At 36.7% G+C, this 18,410-nt stretch overlaps 1 protein-coding gene across 1 annotated transcript in view; it reads left to right on the forward strand.

Annotated features, from left to right (window-relative positions):
- The window catches only part of LOC109100200 (alpha-1,3-mannosyl-glycoprotein 4-beta-N-acetylglucosaminyltransferase C-like), a 94,294-nt gene that overhangs the window by 37,639 nt on the left and 38,245 nt on the right, over positions 1–18,410 (forward strand). The window contains exon 2 of the mRNA XM_042775388.1: positions 4,553–4,642. The gene's annotated coding sequence lies outside the window, so the exon portion shown is untranslated. The remainder of the gene's footprint in view (positions 1–4,552; positions 4,643–18,410) is intronic.

The raw sequence follows: 18,410 nt of genomic DNA on the forward strand, positions 1-18,410 counted from the left end.
TGAGGAACTCTGACCGTGCAGCTCAGGGTTATCTGTGCCTCTCAGCAATCAGCTCCACGACCTTATTTCCCAATGCTGGCACACCTTTACTCTCACCGTCGCTATTGTATAGAATCCTTCAATCTCTATTATAGGTCAACATATGTTGTTGTGTTTTTCTGCTAACGTGTGCAAGTATTCTTTTTGAGATTAAACCCTGGAGGTCATGTAAGGGTATGATTCTGTTCTGATTGGCATGTAGGAATACAGCATGTGAGGTTTATATATTTCTTGATTTATCAGTCCCTCCAGGATTTTCAGATTTTGTGATTGCTGAATTTATCGCAAAATCAAGCAAACTCCGCAATTTTTGCAAAAGATCGCAAATTTTTGTAATTGCCGCAAATTTCCTGCAGAATTTGGGCTTAGACGCGTCGCGTGATGTCATCGCAATGCGCATTCGGTCAAAGAAAGGTTGTTTCTCAGTCCCAAAAATGGAATGAACAGCCTTGCGTTCTCATCATGAATGATTTACAAGAGCTACATTGGATAAACGAACCGAAAGCGGAACGAATCTGCGCTACTGGTTTGGGCTATGCAGCACAAACCGTTTATCTGCTCGAGGCGGAGCCATGGGCTAATCTCGATCACACGACGCGACACCGTTATACACAGCGCTGGGAGATACAGTGAAGAAAGCAGTTGAATTAGCCACAGAATCAACAACTCTGTTGAATCTTGTGAGAAGCATTCAAATTCGGCACAGAATTCTGTTAAAGCTACAGATATCAGAACAAACGCCACTGATGTGGAAACCAGGAAAAAACATTGTTCAATAAACACAAATCTCCACCATTCACCATGGATTTAACATAGTAAGCTACAGGAACAACTTGTGGCAGAAATGGTCTAATGTTTTTTGAGTTTTTAAATGTTTTCACAATGCTTTAAGTACTTCAAAGCTTTAAGAAATTCAGTGTTTTTAAATGCTTCACACAACTTTTCCCAGCACTTCAAATCTTTAAGTATTACCGTTCATTGCAAAAACAATAAGAAATGCCACAAATATCACTGCAAATTTTGCGAAAAGCCGCAGCAAAATCAGTCATTTTAGGCCGCAAAAATCAGAAAAATGTTCCACAAATTCCTGGAGGGACTGATTTATATAGAGGTCAAAAGACCACAAATTATATATTTTTTTTCAACCTGGTCTCATAAAAATACGTACACTGTTTTTATGTACCTTACTGCACGTTTCGCCACACTTTCAAAGAGAAATGTCCACTGAGGGTTGCTAAAACACTGGTTCAATTCGTGAACCCTGGCACATTTTTATTACGTTGCAATAGGTACGTATTGCTTTGTTTTTATTATGTTGCTTCAGGCACGTATTGCGGCGGGTCAGAATTCAAATATCCGGGGACTGTCTCTAAAAGTTTATGCTCTATCGTGTTGGAAATATGCCCTACACCAAACCCAACCCTAAACCTACCCGATAGTGTTAACAAATGCAAAACTAATATAAAAACACATTTGTTGAAGCAACCATGCCATTTTAACTTCCTTATATGCAGATTTGAACTGCTTTGTCGAACCATGGTTACACGGGATTTGAACCGGAGCTCCTCACCTCTCAAGTACATCTCCGTACTCCATGAGCTACCGAACAAACCTACCACCCATGAAAACCCATAGATATGAGGCTGGATATGTTCAGTGCTAACGTCATTTTTCAAATCTCCCAGCATATTAATATTATTTTGACGTCATAACATGATATTCAAGTACTTCTGCGAAAATTACTCTTTATTAATCTAAATTTTAAATTTGTGTGAAAAGGAATAAAAGGTGTCTGAGTTTTACTGCCTCTAATGTTCATTTATTTTGGAAACTGATAAGTGATACGTACTTATTGGTAAGTACTGTATTTCACATCTCACTAAAAAGTGCACCAAGGTACATTTATGCCATAAGGCCAGGTAGGTTTTTCCACAGACCAGAACAATCCATGAATTTTGTTACAAAACTAAGTGTGCTGCCTTGCCGCTTGCTGCACACAATGGAAGTTATTAGACAGTGCTCTAAATGACATTTAACCTCATAAGTGACTTATTATAAGTGATATATTTATTTATTTATTTTCATTTTGTTTTTGCTGTTATCATCACAATGTAATGACCTGATGCAATGGGATGCAATGTGATAACCTGAAGGGTGAATGTGATATTGTGTCTGTAACCCTGGACTCTGTCGTTACTGTCCTGACTTCATTCAAGAAATATAGCTGACTTGATTTGCTGTCATCCTGATTATTGTGATTGTGTAACATCATATATTTTCCCTGTAAGACAGAGTTTTGCTTATAAGCGCTACATATGGTTGGCAATCCGTTATAAATATGTATTTGTCAATATAGATGCATAATCCATGAGTTTTTACTGGAATTTTTACAACACACTCTTGTCCATGCATGCAAATGGACAAGTTTCCGTCACTGGTGTGATAATATATGTGCATAATGATAGCCGGTCCACTTTCATCTCAGCACATGAAGCCCACAGCTGCTCAGCTTATTAGCTCATTGAATTAGACCAATCATGAGCCAAATGGAGGAAAGACCGGACACAGTAGCATGCAATGCTTATAAATCAGTCTTACTCTCTAATGTAACATGGCGATTTCAGCTCTTCTTATTAGCCAGTTGATCCTGCCACAGTGAACTTTTTCACAGAAATTTAGGGTAAGATTTACTGAAGAAAAGAGGGAAAATTGGCGATGGTCTTCAAGGCAGGAAGCTCATTTAGTTCCAGTGGAGGAATGCAGCCCCTTTAAAAGGAGGCCAGCTTTCTTTAAGATGTTTTCTCTCAAGTCCTTTGCGGGCGGGCGGCGACCAACAGAGCAAGCGGTCATCGGAAAGGGTTGTAGTGCTTCTCCTGATTCCCTACATGCCTGGTGCCGGCTAAAGCCACCCTTTTGTCTTACCACTGACTGAGAACACACCATTAACAGAGCTTGACAAGAAAAAATGAAGAGAGCTATTTTCTGTGGCCTCGAGTGCCAGGCTGAATAATGAGCAGACATTCTTTCTCTCTTCCCCCTCCATGGATTCACTCCTCCTTGTGAAGACCCAGTCAGAGAAGAGTGTTTCTATCTCTTCCCCTATTTTTTTTCTTCTTGCTCTCTCTTCATGTGCCCTGATCTGTGACTTCTTTTCCTAGGAAACCAGGGCAGGAACAGACTGTGTGTGCACATCACATTCAAGATCTTTGAGAGGTGAATTAGATAAATCTCTAGTCTCTAGGGATATGAGGATCAGATATTTTACACTTAGAATGTCACAAACATTCATACTAGAATCAAAGCAGGTGTCTTACAAAATAAGAGTCTTGGTTATTTTATTGTTTTGTTTTCTAATGGGAAAGAAAGGTCCAAAAATATTAAATGGATCAGTGTCTCAGATTTAGAAGGCATCTCAAAAAACATTTCAGATTGTGTTCAAGTTGGCAAAGATACCAAAGTCTGCATTTTAAAAAGTTGAAATTACTTGTTCTGCCAACTAGATTATACAATGATTACTTGCTGCTGTAAATTTTTTAGTTGAAGTGGGTGGAAATAATAATTAATTTTAATTAAAATGGTCATTTTGTTATTATCAGCTATAACATGACAAATCATTTTCAACATAATGGTATCTGCCCGAATTTTAATATCAGTGAATCCTTATTCTGCCTTTGTAATGAATGTCAACAACTGAATACTCCTAAGGCATATGATGAGAAACATCTGGGAGGAAGTTGATACTTCAAATGAAGTGAAAGATTTGAATTAATTGAATGAGCAACATTGTTATCCTCTGGGTGTATTGATGGAGTCTAGCGAGTATATAAGCACTTCAAAGGTTACAACACACGTTCACGCACACAAAGACACTAAGAGAAAAAAAAAGGGCATTAGTCAGATCCTATATTCTCGAAGTGGCTGTGTTCCCTGCAGACACCCTCTTCCCCTACCCTTGAGTGCTAATAAAATGACGGGAGGACCCGTCTGCTGAGCAGGCAGCATGAATTCACAGCCAGAAAGCATCCGATGATCCACCATTGGTGTTTTTTCCTCACTGTGTTCGTATTAGATTGAGTGTACAGATGTCTGAGTATGTTCAAATGTGAATTTGCTTTTGTGTCTGTGACTCTTGAAAGCAGCTGTTAATCTCTTTCTCCCGTGTAAACATTTTGTTTGTGTTTATATTTGTCTCCGAATGAGTTGGGATGCGAGCGTGCGCACATGAGGGAAAGGCAACTGCGGCAGTAATAGTTCAGCTGGCTGTTAGCTTAGGCATGGGGTTTGTGATATATGGTTATCACCATTCATTGAGAGCCAGTTAGGCCTCCTCTGTGTTTGAGCACTATGGAATCCCATAATGCACTACTCTCCAGAGCACCCACGGCTGCCTCCTCCAATGAATAAAGAACAGGAAATAGAATTCTCAACGGGAGGATTTGGTAGCTCATGTTTGCTCACTCGTCACAGCAACAGTAAATGAGCAATGTTCTTCTCTTCTTTTTGTTTCACATAGATAACAAGCCATTTTCTATGGATCCACTGATCGTCATCTTCTCAAACCACAAGGCTCGTTCCTACAAGCACATCTGAGTCCTGCAATCAGGTAATTTGTGTTTAATTTTCATTTTTGTCCTTGCTTTTTCGTTCTTTTGAACTGGAGTCCAGACTTGTTCAGATCGCATTTGCTGTTAATCACACCACAACCTTCCTGCTTTAATCTGCCATTGTGATTTACAAAAGGAGGGTTGAGAAGAGAGCAGAGGATCTGCTGTTATGCAGAATCAAGCACAGGCTTTTATCCTTTCAAACGCCAACAACAATTGTAAGACAGTCTGACCTCTTTTCTGATGCTGATTAGCATGGTATTTGAGCTGACATTAAACATGGTGCAGTAATTATGCTAAAAGGTAACAGAGAGGTAAATGCAGCGAAAAGAGGCTCTTCGTTCTGATTCACTTTATAAACTCCACGGTCGGGTTAAGTGGTGGACTCTACAGATATGCAGCGGTTTCCAGATAAGGTATTAGTATTAAAGTAAGAAATCTCTGTCTATAGTAGCCATTAACTTAGTCCATAAAAGCAGTTTTGTGAGAACTTGTCTTAGAGCATTATTTCAAAACTTTGCATCAAGTTCAACGGTGCAGTAAACGGCTCAATACCCGGAGCAATTCATTAGCAGTAAATATGTGGTTATAGCCTGCCTTTTAAAGGAAGTTGCTAAAATAATTTAGATTATCCTGTGAACTAAAAGATGAAATATTAAGTTTAACACAATGACTGTTAGTTTTTCTTTTTTCTTTTGAGGGACCTTGTGGGAGTCCTGGTTCAGAAAAAGCTTTAACAGCTTAGTAGTTCCTTAGTGGCAGATAAATAGTGGTACAAATATATATATATTTATATATATATATATATATATATATATATAATATATATATATATATATATATATATATATATATATATATATTATAGCTTTGTGTATAATTTTGTGTGTGTGTGTCACAATATGATGTGTGTAATAATCCAAAAGGCAGAAAAGACGCCGAAGAAGAATTCAGTATCTTTTAATTATCCATATAATAGGGCGAAATCTACACATACATGCTAGACAAACAGACAAGTCTGGAAATCAGACAGAGACAAGAGGGCAGAATAAATTCACAGCAGGTAACCGCTTAATTGATGAAGGGCAGGTGAAACAAATCAAATCAAGACACATGAGGAGAAACTAGGTCACAGACGACATAAACACAACTAAACCATGACAAGTGTGTATGTATATATTACACATATAGTATAGATATATATTATTATCATTATTATTTTCACTTTTATTATGATTATTATTTGTTTAATAAACCATAATGATATTTATGATTTTTCTAACCAGTATTACCACTTTTTTTTTACATAAAACTTTAATGCATTTATTATTATTACTTATTAAAATACTAGTAACACCAAGATCAAGGGTTTGATTAGAAGGGAACACACATATTGGCAAAATGTATAAGTTGAATTTAAGATTGCCTTAGATAAAAGCATATGCATAATGCATATAAGAACACTAGACTCCAAATTCTCAAAAAAACTTCAGTTTGAATAGGCTTTACACTTCTAGACATTAACAGTCCATTTTCATGAGATGCATAATTCCACTATACTTTTAGTGAACAAAGACAGATTTCAAAACATGCATACATGCATACAGCAGGCTGCAAATGAGAACGAGCTGTGGTGGGCTAATGAATGATAGGCACTTGAAACTGTGAAGAAGATGGTACAGATGTACAGCTGGCAGAAGCAAACACTGACGTGAGTGAACATTAAAGATTCATTCAAACAGCTGTTCCTTATCCAGGACAGCACGATCCACCACCATGTGCTCTGATTCTGAAACAGAAAAGTGCAGGAAGCAGGGGTGAAAATTAGACTGAAGCTCAGGGTATTACACAAGCAGCAGAGTCAGCCGAGAGATCTGTCTGCGCACTGTCTTCAGTGATTGAAGGGTTTACCTCATACTGAAAAACACGAAATCCATGGATTGAGAGTTGAAAAGTATGACAGCGGCATTTCAAGATTTTGTGCTTGAATCTGACACACAGTAAATTTCAGCTAAAAGTTAGAGTGAACTGAGGATGAACAGACAGACCATATTTGTGTCTCTGCACAGTTTTTCTCTTCCTGCTTTATAGTTTGATTATTTAGCCAGATATTAACTTTGGAAAAAGTCCCATAAAATACAGCTCCTTAATTATCATTATCAAGTCACTCTTAGGACTAATTCTCGGATGTCTTTTATTCTAAATGCTCAAGAGTGTTATTAGTCAGTTTTTTTTTTTAAATAGGTGCTTTTCTTCAGTAATTCACCAGTCAGTATCAGTTGCCTTATGTAAGTGGTCTTGTCTTCATTTAGGTGAGTATAGGGTGTTTTACACGGTAAACTGTAAACACAAGTTCTCAGTTCATTGTCAGTGGGAGAAAGAGAACAGAACAGAGGAGGCACTGAAAGCTTGCCAAACTGGCATACATAGAAGATATAAAAAGAGACATTTTGAAGAAGTTATCAGTGTTTTTTATCCATTTAATGTTGTTTTGGACAGTACAAGCTAACTTGAAAATAGCTAACAGTCAACGATGAATTTTCCTCTCCTCTGCTATTTTTTTAAAACAAATCAAACAGCTTTTATTTGGTTACTTCAGAAAAGTCTAAGATTGCTCTAGTGCTCTATGAGGCACTACAATTTCTGAGCGAGCAATTTGCAGATAAATGTCTGGCCACCAATCAAATTTGAGTTCTGTTTCATTCATTTTGGTTAAATTTAATAGCTATAACTTACTGTACATACAGAGCTCAATTTTTTCATTAATCATCTAATTCAGAGCAGCATGTTTCCATTTAGCTAACACAGTCGAAGTAGTGTATGGAAAAACCTTGTGCACATAAAAAGGTGGCATGATCTCAAACTGAAAGCACTTGTCACAAACTGTGTAACATTAATCATCTCATCCTCGTCATCATCTTTTCAAAATCATGCATTTGAATTTATTTATTTTTTTTCTGTTAAACGCAAAAGGAGACGTTTAACACAATGCTTAGATTAATGGTTTGAATGAAATGAAAGCTCCCAAATTAAATGTTATTCATTGAGTATTGTTATTTGCTGAAAAATCTTGCCTTCTGCCCTTTTGAACAACACAAGGGTGAGTAGATAATGGCATTTTCATTTTTGTGTGATCTATTCCTTCAACGGTCTTGCAAAGTAACATTTACTCTCACAAAATTACAAAATGATAAATTCAGCATAGTGAATTCTGAAACAATATGCCCCTTTTGCCAACATAAAATTGACTTGCTGATGGCTTTTCTCAGACTTTACTGGATATAATAATTTCCTGGAAGAAATATGTTGTCCTTTATCCCTAGACCTTGGTGAAAGGAAAATGCTTTTATCTGTCAGCAGCACAAAACACATACCTCCCTTGCATAATCTCAGCCACCCAAAATAATCAGCCAAACAGGAGAGCTCCCACTGGAAATCACGGTAATAAGCCCACCGTCCCCTTTCGAAATAACAGCTGGTTATGTTTTTCTAATGGAGAAGCGCCATCACAAGCCGTCACTTCTCGTTCATCAGCAGCTGTTAGCTGTGACTGGAGGTGCTGAGAGAAATCGGCATAATATGTGTGTGCTGTGTGCAGAACCAAATCTTCTAGAGACGAGAGCTATATAGAGTTAAGGCCATGACCCTACAGAAATGATGCTCCTGTCTCGTCACCCTCACACCTGGATTTTGAGGTGAGGGCAAGGGGTCTGGGTCTGTTAATAGTGACAACTCTCATGCTGATGATTCTTAGGTGATATATGTGATACACACCATCTGTCGAGGGGTCAGTCTGCCCTGACAGGGCCTGTTTGAAACATGAACGCGTGTCTCCATGTGTCAGAACGAGCGCTTGCATCCCTCAGGCTAATTTGAGACTGGAAGACAGACAGACATATTCTCTTCTGCCCTTTTTTCTCTGTGCAGCCCAGAAGATAATATATCTTGTTGTGTTGTTATTTTTATCTTCAGCAGAGATGATTTTCTTACATGTCACTGAGTGCATTAAAGGGATAGTTCACCAAAAAATGAAAATTCTGTCATCATCTACTCACCCTCATAGTGCCAAACATGATTTTTTATTTTTTTTGTCTGTGGAGCACAAAAGATGATATTTTGAAGAATCTCAGTGTTTTTGACCATTCAGCGTTTTTTTGTTTTAAAAAAATAAGCTAATTTGTTACTTTTTATCTCACAATTTGGACTTTCTTTCATGCAATTGTGTGAAAAAAGTCAGAATTGCAAGATATAAACTCACAATTATGAGAAAATTGCAAGAATTCTGACATCTCTCTTGGAATTCCAAGTTCATATCTCATAATTCAGTATCTGTCTTACCTTTTATGATTATTAATCTTATGGAGGAAACAAGCTTTCATACCATTAACATTCATTGTACGAGGAAAAATATTTGGAGCATATATATAGAGAGAGAATATATATATTCTTGTATGTTGCACAGAAGTAGAAGTCATAGAAGTTTGGAACAACATGAGAGTCTGACTGGAAATGTTCTCAAAAATATTGAAAGAATTGCTTCTTTATGAGTTTATTTTTTTTCATCCTCATATATAAATATAATACATTACAGTAACTGCACACTTATCTCATTTTCTGCAGAGTGTACAAGCCAGCTTGAAAGTACTAGCTAACAGTCTACTATGAAGTTTGCGTTCCTCTTTGGCTAATTTGAGAAGCCGCAGGGTGTCTGTCTGCACAATTAAAACTTGGACAAAAGTTAATAAGCAAATTTGTTTTAGTGTTTTATTGGTGGAGTGTCAACCCAGAGCAGCTTCGTTCTCATAAATGATTACATTGTTTAGCATTTCGTACGGTTTAATGTAATGCAATGCAAGGATCCAAAAGGTGCTCCTTCAGCTCACACACAACTGCGTAGGCCAGTGCTAAAATGACCTCCATCCCACTATAGGCCAGTTTTAGCCCAAACATCCTAACAAGAGCTTTGTCTGACCTCGTTCCCCTGTTGTTTTGCAGCGAGTTTGACTCAGCTCTGCTGATGTCATCAAGTTTTCCTCAAACAATGAGGCATGGATAAGATAGGAGGAGAGAGCAGAGAAAATAAGAAACAAAGAAATAAGAAACAAAGAAATCCCACATGGCGTCATTTCACTTTTCAAACCGATGAGCCTTGCTCACTGCCCTCTGCTTGGAAAGAGTCAGAGAAAGAGCGAGATTAATGCAGATCATTTGTCATCACCTGGCAGCAGATCAAAAGATCTCATTGGCAGACAGCATTAGAAAATCCACTGGAGCTTCTTTTTTCTCACTTGGAGCTGTAGAGGCAGTTTCTCATGCACTGGGTATTGGCTTTAGGTGTGTAGGGAGAAGGGAGAGAAGTGTAAAATGTCACTAGCATTCCTTGGAAAATTAAAAGGAAAAAGAGAGTGATGCTGAGACACACTTATGTTTTGAGACATCGGGGAATTCATTTTGTGGCATGCCGAATGTAGATCCCAGAGCAGGGGATTTGGGGAGAATTTGAGCGGGGTACAAGGGTAGGGAGAAGAAGGAGAGAAAATCGTATTCTTCAGAAGAGCGAGAGAGAGACTCTTGTTATTTGTTGCGAGAGCTGCACCCCAAGGCTTGTTGCTGTGCTGATGGAGAGGAAGCATGTCCCTGTGTTGTTGTGTTGTGTTGTGTTGCTGCGCTTTCACTCCTTTTTTGTTTTGTTATGCATTTATTTTCAATTTTCTTCTCTTCATTCACCTTGCAATGAGAATTGCCTAAGTGATTTCCAGGTCACAATTAAAAGTGTGTTTCACAGTTCAGTGAATCTTTTTACAGGCAGGTATTTAACATAATTGCCAATTCAGAAATCAGCTCTGGCATCCTTAAATGTTTGATTTTAAGAACTAATGCTATACTCAAATATAGTAGCTTTATGTATACAACTGTTACAGTAAACTGTTTCTGTTTGCATAAGGCAAGAAATTCCCAGTAGGGATTCCCAGTTCCCCCAGAAATAATATTTCTGTCACAGTGTTGTTCAGACCAGAATGAAACACTGGAAAAAAAAAAAATAAAATAAAAAAAAAAAATCTCATATCAGCTCCAAAAAAGACAAAGAAAAGCACCATAAAAGTGTTCAATACAACTCTTGCTGTATTTTAAGTCATATAACAGCTTTGTGTGAGGAAACAAAAGTCATTGTTTACTGAAAATCACCTTTGCTGTGACTCAGAATTCAAATTTGGCTTTGAGAATGTGACATTTGGTTATGAAACCAAATTATGTCCTTGATGTCCAACCTGCTACACAGACCACAGATTTGTTTTGAGAAGTAATTTTACTAGTGACTAATTTTAGTTAATTTTAAACTTAAATTTTAGTTTGTTCCTTGCGAAACTATCAAAACTGTCTTTTTGTGTGGCGTTTTATAAATGCTTATTAAACACATATTAATGCATTATTCTGCATGACCATATTTAAGATCATTTAATCCTATTCCATACCTAAATTTAACAACTACCTTACTAACTATTAAAAAACAGCAAATTAAGAGTTTATTGAAGCAAAAGTTGTTGTTAATAGTTAATAGTTAATAGTGAGAATTGGTCCCAAACTAAAGTGCAACCATACATTTAAAAGAAATTAATAGAGCAGTATTTTATAAATAAATATATAGTTCGCCATGACATGAGGGTTAGTAAAAAATTACAGAATTCATGACATTTTGGGTTGAACTGCTTCTTTATCTTATTTTTGCACAGTTAAAATATTTTTCCTTTCGTTTCTTTTGAGCGTATTTGCTTAATGTGTTTATTCCACAAATCGAGCCATCTCAGAGGAAACACTGTTTGAAGTCATTTGGCCTAACCTTACACTGACATTCAAATCTGTATGCTGGAAAATGCATACACCTGACCAGCAAAAGTGCCTCATATGATGCGACTGCACCCTGTCTCACCTCTATCTGCAAAAGTAATTATGGCAAACCACCGAGTGATGGCACCCTGTATTGGAGAGAAAGCAGCCAATAAAGGTCATGTAAAAAACACATCTCTCTTGTTATGGAGGAGATTGTACATTTTCCAGTGGAGTGCTGATGCTCAAGGCCAGGAATTCTCCTGTACCTTGCAGGTCCCCAGCAAATGCTGTTCCTCTGCACAAAACCCTAAAATTCCCCTGAGATGAGACATGACATGAAGTGAGAGACAGAGCTTCAGCGAGGATCATGGGCTGAGAGGAAGTTTGCTGAGACATTGTGGAAAGAGCATAGAAGCAAGTGAGAGGTGAGAAAGGGAAAGGGTGAAAGTGTAAGAGAGACTGTGTGTATTTCTGTGTGTGTTAGAGGTGAGAAAAGAGACAAACTGTTAGGGTTGGTGGAACAAAAACTGTATGGGTATGTGCAGCAATGAAACTAGTAGCCATACAAATTAGAATAATGGTTTAATCAGAATAGTGATTTAATTTAGATGAGTTAATATGGAGTTTCCTACATTAATTTTATTACTTGATTAAAACAGTGTTTCTCAACCCTGGGGGTCCACAGACACGTAGTGTTCTGCAGTGTAATTGCAAGGGGTCTGTCGAATCATTTTATATATAAAGTATATATATATATATATATATATATATATATATATATATATATATATATATATATATATATATATATATATACATATATTTATTTATATTTGATACCATAAATAGGAAACTATTAGTACAGTAGTTCTCTAGTTTGGCAGTTAATTCCATCAGAGAGGATCGGATTGGGTGAAGGTTTTGGAAAGTGACTTGGTGCCTCGTTTTGAAGGCCCAACAACGTGTCACTCATTCAGTGACTGTAACTGGAGGGAGCATACATTTGTAGAAGCGTTGTGAGGTAAGGGGGTGCGTTTGCAGTGGCAGCTTTGAAAGCCAGTGTCAAAGCCTTAAATTTGAAATCTGGCAGTGACTGTGAAGTAAATCAGGAGAGGAGTGACGTGGGTCCTCTTTGACTGATTGAAGACTAGACATGCTGCTGTGTTCTGGATCATCTGTAGAGGCTTAGTCATGCTGAATGGAAGGCAGACCAATAGAGATCAGCATATATTAGATGTGTTTATATTTATATTTTAAATTGACCACTTGAGGTGTCCAAAAATGTCATGTCATAAAATACTAATAATTTTATGGCATATGTATTATGACATATGACAAAATGCAGTATAACTGACCATGTAGCCAAATGTGTTGAGCAAATAGAGGGATGTTTTCACAGGTTTAGCTGTAGAACTGGATCTGGTTTGGTTTAAATTGGCTTCATGATATAAATAAGCATATTCTGTTTTGCAACGACTTGATTATAATTGAATGAATGAAAAAAATAAAAAATAAATAATGTTGAGAATAATTTAATTAAAGTACTTTTATACAGTGTAACATGAATAGATTTGTCTGAGGTACAAATGACTTTAAATAATATCATGAATGTGAATATTGCCTTTTATTAGGCAAAAATTTTTCTTTGTTGTTTTGATCATTTTAGAAGAGGATTTTGGTTTTGCTAGTCCACAGCAAACAGTCACAGTGAGTCTGTTTCTACTCTGACCTCTGGCATCTACTGGATGTTGATCTTCAGAGTGTGGGGATTGACCAGGCGAGCTGCCCAAAACCATCCGGCTGCCGGCTGGCCCTTTCCCAAGGAGACTCGATCCAACAGATTATCCACCCAAGCTCCAGCACCGACCAGCCCTTCAGATGCAATGACTGGGAAAAAAACAGCCTTTTCTTGCTATGGGCCAGTCTTAGGGATTGATTGTTTATATGAAGTGCTCCCAGGGGTGAGCCTTTGGAAAGAATCATAGACTCATAGACTGATGGAAGACACAAATTTAGCCAACTGCTTAAATATGAAACTGGAGGTTCTGGAATACGTCAATCCAACTGTAGTTTTACACTAACCAATAAAGCGATAATTAACCCTAAAATGAAAATCATCATAATTTTCTCACCTTCATGTTGTTTCAAACCTGTATGACTTTCTTTATTTTTTGGAAAACAAAAGGAGATATTTTTAGATGTCAGTGTTGTTTAAGACCCCTCTGACTTTCATTGTTATCAAAAACAGTTTAGATATTCTTCAAAATGTCTTTTATGTTCTGCAGAAGAAAGAAAGTCAAACAAGTTTGGAACAAAATGAGGGTGAGTAAATTATGACAATATATGGTTAAACTATGTCTTAAAAAGATGCTTTCAGTATTTTGTGGGAATAAATAAAAGCCAGTACTAGTTATGTCTAGATAGATTTGCTGGTCAGTCAGTATTTTGTGGTTGGCAGCTCCGTTGAATTTAAATTTGTAGTTCTAGTCTTTGTTTTACTGCCGCTATGGACGCCCGCTCTTTATCAGTCTTTGTCACGTTCAAAGCTGTTTTTAGTTTAGTCTAGTTTTAGCACGACGTTCATACTGTCCATATTTTAGTCTAGTCTATGGTTTTAGCCGACAAAAACTGATGACATTTAGTCTAGTTTTAGTCGAAAATGATGAGATTTGGTAGTTTTAGTCAATGAAATTGGCATTTTAGGTTTTTTTTTTTAGTAATGCAATTCTATTTAACCCAGTCAATATAGTACAAGTACCTAAAAGTATAGATGAACCAAAATTTATTTTAAGCCAAACCCAGTTTCAAACAAGGTTATCTATTATATTATTGTTACCTTATAGACTTAAGAATACATCCATTCCAGACACGGAAGATGCTCTGATTTGAATTTACAACATTTATTTTACCAACCAAACATGTAAGAAGTACACACACATAAATTTAAATAAATTAATAAAAACAATTTATAAAATAAAAAATAAAAAAATGCAAATTTTTTCTCCCAAAGACGAACCACCGTCTGGCTAGGCCAGCCATCGTCCCTTTCTCTGTGTCAAGGCTGGATTTATACTCGATGTGTCTGCAATTTCGCTTCGATGAGCTTGGAAAATATGATATCATCGGGGTGTTGCCGGAAGTTCGCTCTGAGTGCATGCGAACTAATTTCGCGTGGCAGAGTGCACAGCATTTTTTTGTTTTTTTGTGAATTTATGCGTATCTGAGCATCATGAAATGGTTAAGTTTGGTTTTATTCTAGCATGAAATTCTGTTCTGTGGTTTGTTTTAGTGTGAAGCAGTTTAATGTGAATACGCATAACTCCTCAGGTGCTTTTTGACGGAAAACGGTTTTTTTTTTTTTGGAATTAAATTTTTTGATTGTTTTTTCAAGGCTTCTTGTTTGAAGTATGTTTTATTTTTATTGTATAAAATAGAATTAGAATTCATTTAGATATTAATTATACACTATGTGCTTAAAGTGGGCTTGTGTTTGATGCGAAATACAGCCAATAGTTTAAGATTAAGTTTTGTACTTAAAGAAATGATTAATTCATCAACTCAAGACTTGTACTGGCAAATGACTTCTTCTCACCGGTGATTCCCGACAGTTTTAGAGGACAATTGTAAACCAAATTTAGTCTCATTTTTATTTGTCAACAAAATTGCATTATACATTTAATCATAGTCATCGTCACAAGACCAGCATTTACGTTGCGTCTCGTCTCGTTTTCATCACATGATAAAGGTTCATTGACGACGATATTTAGTTGATATAATTTTCATTGATGAAAGCAACACTAGTCAGGAAAAATAAAAGCCAGTACTAGTTGTGTGTAATTGTATTTTAACTAGTTTTGAACAAAATATTAATATTTAATTTAGATTAAATGTACTTAGTTTTGCAGAAAGGTAAAGAAGGGCCCTCCAGAAAGTATTAGCTTGAGACTACTTAGGGAATTTTAATGAGCTTCCCAGACCACACTTAAACACGAAAGCCTATCAATCTATAAATTATATCAATTATAGCCTCAAAATTTGCATTTCAAAATCTGTTTTCAATAGCTCATTTAAAATCTTCCTCAGATGTGCAAAGCAGCTGATGCTAATAGATTCTGAAGTACATCTAATTAAGATAATGAGAGCTTTGATGTCCCATGTCAGAAAGTACAACTCCACAGTACAACTATATACATAAAAATAAAACAGCCGATCCATCTCCCCATGAAAACAAGTCCTCGTGCAGCTCTTTTCCCCTACCTTCAACTAAGTTTCTTCAAGGAAAGTGAGAAAGGTCTGTTTCAGAGAAAGAGGTCATGAATGCATCTCCTCTACATATTCATTTGACCTCTCTTTCTTTATATCCGACTGAGAGAGTGCTGGTACTGTACAATGAATATACAGTACAATAGCCCCCTCTCACACACTGCACTGTCCTTCATGGATGATAAACAGACTGCAGAAATTCATTTACATTTGTATTGACAAGAGATTTCTTCAATTTAATCACCTTACTTTCTCATTTGTAGCTTTCCTCAAAGTCAGACTACTTTTCACAGTTTTTTTTTTCTTTTTCTTTTCTTCCAAGCTGGCCCATTTCCATTTAAATTTAATAGGACACGTCTTAATGTGACAGATATTTTTTCAAATGGCTGTGATGACTTGAACAAATCTCAGCATCATTGGGAGTGCAGAAGAAATGCTGGCGCCACACTTTTTCTATATACTTTGTAATCCAGGTGGGTTAATGTGTTTTCAATGAGCTGAATTGGAATTTCTCATTTATGTAATGATATATTTGCCTGAAAGTGTCTTGGAACTCAAGTGTGACAGTTTTGAGTGTCATGTGCATCAATACCATTAAAGTGTGTAATTTCTGAATCATTAGCATAGCCAGGTGATTGTTTTCAAGCAGGTTTCCCCTGAACACACACCCTGTCTTCCATAAGTCAAGCCAAACAGATAGCCCCTCCCCAAACTCATGCCATTGGTTCAGCCACTGTTGCTATGTTGCCTGTAGTGTTTACACTTTTTATGGTACATGAATCTACAAATGGCGTATTTACAGTTCTCTGCAACTGAAATGTTGCTAGTATCATAATGTTGGAAAAGAATTACACACTTAGCTTTAACTGTGAAATTAAAACACTTATCAACCATTTAGAAAAACATGACAAGCATTTTTTCACAATACTCACAGTAGAAAGCCTGACATGCCTTGGACACCTTGATGTTTAATGTAACTTTCGTGTTTGCCCATTAATATATTAATACATATGCTGACATATCCATGTTTGTTTTATCAGCCAAGCCATTAGTCACTTAACTAGTTTATTTTTCATTCAATATAGTTCAATAATATTACAATTTAAAATAACTGTTTTATATTTTAAAATGTCATCTATTCCTCTGATAACAAAGCTGAATTTTCAGCAGCCATTAAACCAGTCTTCGGTGTCATATGATCCTTCAGAAATCATTCTAATATTTGTATATATATGCATACACATTTAAATTTTAAATAATTTGTATTTCTTTTAAAATATACTGATGTGACGAAAAGGCAGTCATGACACCCTGTTCGATGTGTTTCAAGTGTACATACACAAATAGTCAGCATTTCCTAGACTGGACCTCCAAGTAAGACCGGGACCCTCCACATGTGTTTTTGAGGGTGACAGAGCTTTTATCGTTCCTAAATGTGCCAAAATTAGTCAGAGGGAGAAAAAGGAAGCTGCCTAGCTTTTGAAGAATTAATAAGGCTGTCTCATTTAAATGTGCACAGTGTCTGAGACAGCCTCTGAAAGTCCCAGTTTTACATTTTCTTGACAGTGCCTTTGATGAGCACTGATAACGTACAGCAGCTCCCAGGGAGCTCACATCTTATAATAAAGAGTTTGGCGGTGGAGACGAACTCTGCTGATCCAAGCTATGCATTATTATGTGTCTTCCTAGCAGAAAAGCAGCTCCCATTTATGCCTCCCACTATTTTTACACTGTTATTATGACTGAACGTTATCCGATTGTTCAAATGCCAGCCTATACGCACATACTGCTTTTGTTCTGCAGGAATGGTTTACATAAGCGATGGTATTTAATGCCTGTTTGGTATCTGGCTTACACATTTAAGATTCACCATATTAGCACCATCTTCTGTGCAGCCATTTTAGAAAAACATCCTAAGTGCCTTTCCTTAAAGCGAGTATTGGGAGATGAGCAATCACCCATTTTAAGAGTAGCAGGTAAATAAAGGTGGAGTTTAAAGGGGTTTTCTGCCTTTTGTGATTGGCTTATCCTCCATCCTCGTGTATCAGATGGCTGCACATGGACTAGGTAGGCCTGTGACCCATTTTGGAAACACAGCCTTAGGCCACACTGTGCATAGATAACATGTATGTTCTCACCTAGGTTACTAAAAGCATGACAGTGAAGAGGACAGAGTGTGAAAAAGGAGTAAAATCAAAAAGGCTGGTCATTCATAACTGGTGGTCAGGAATTAGTGCCTCTGCTGGTAGATGCAGTAACTACACCATCATGACTTGCCTATTAACGGTCATTCAGAAATATTCTGACTTGATTTTTTATTTGCAGCAACGTATGTACAAGAAAGCTTCATCAGTTGTACATTAATTCACTGTATTTTTATTTATTTAAATTTTTATTATTTAACCAAAACTTTCCTGAAACTGAGTACTTTTTAGATACCTTTGGTCACTTTATGAGCATTTTGCATTTGGATATATATTTAAACATTATCAAAGACTGATTAATTATACCTCAAAAATTTCTCTGTATTTTTTGTTTCCCATTTGTTTTGTTATGTCAGTTATTTCTGACCACAAAGATCTAAGTTTTTTTTTGTAAGTTATTTATGACTGATTAATTATTGTGTATGTGTTGTGTGTGTTTTTAAGACCTTGTGTGTGTGTGTGTGTGTGTGTG

Source organism: Cyprinus carpio, chromosome A18 (genome assembly GCF_018340385.1).
Source record: "Cyprinus carpio isolate SPL01 chromosome A18, ASM1834038v1, whole genome shotgun sequence".
Taxonomy (NCBI): Eukaryota; Metazoa; Chordata; class Actinopteri; order Cypriniformes; family Cyprinidae; genus Cyprinus; species Cyprinus carpio.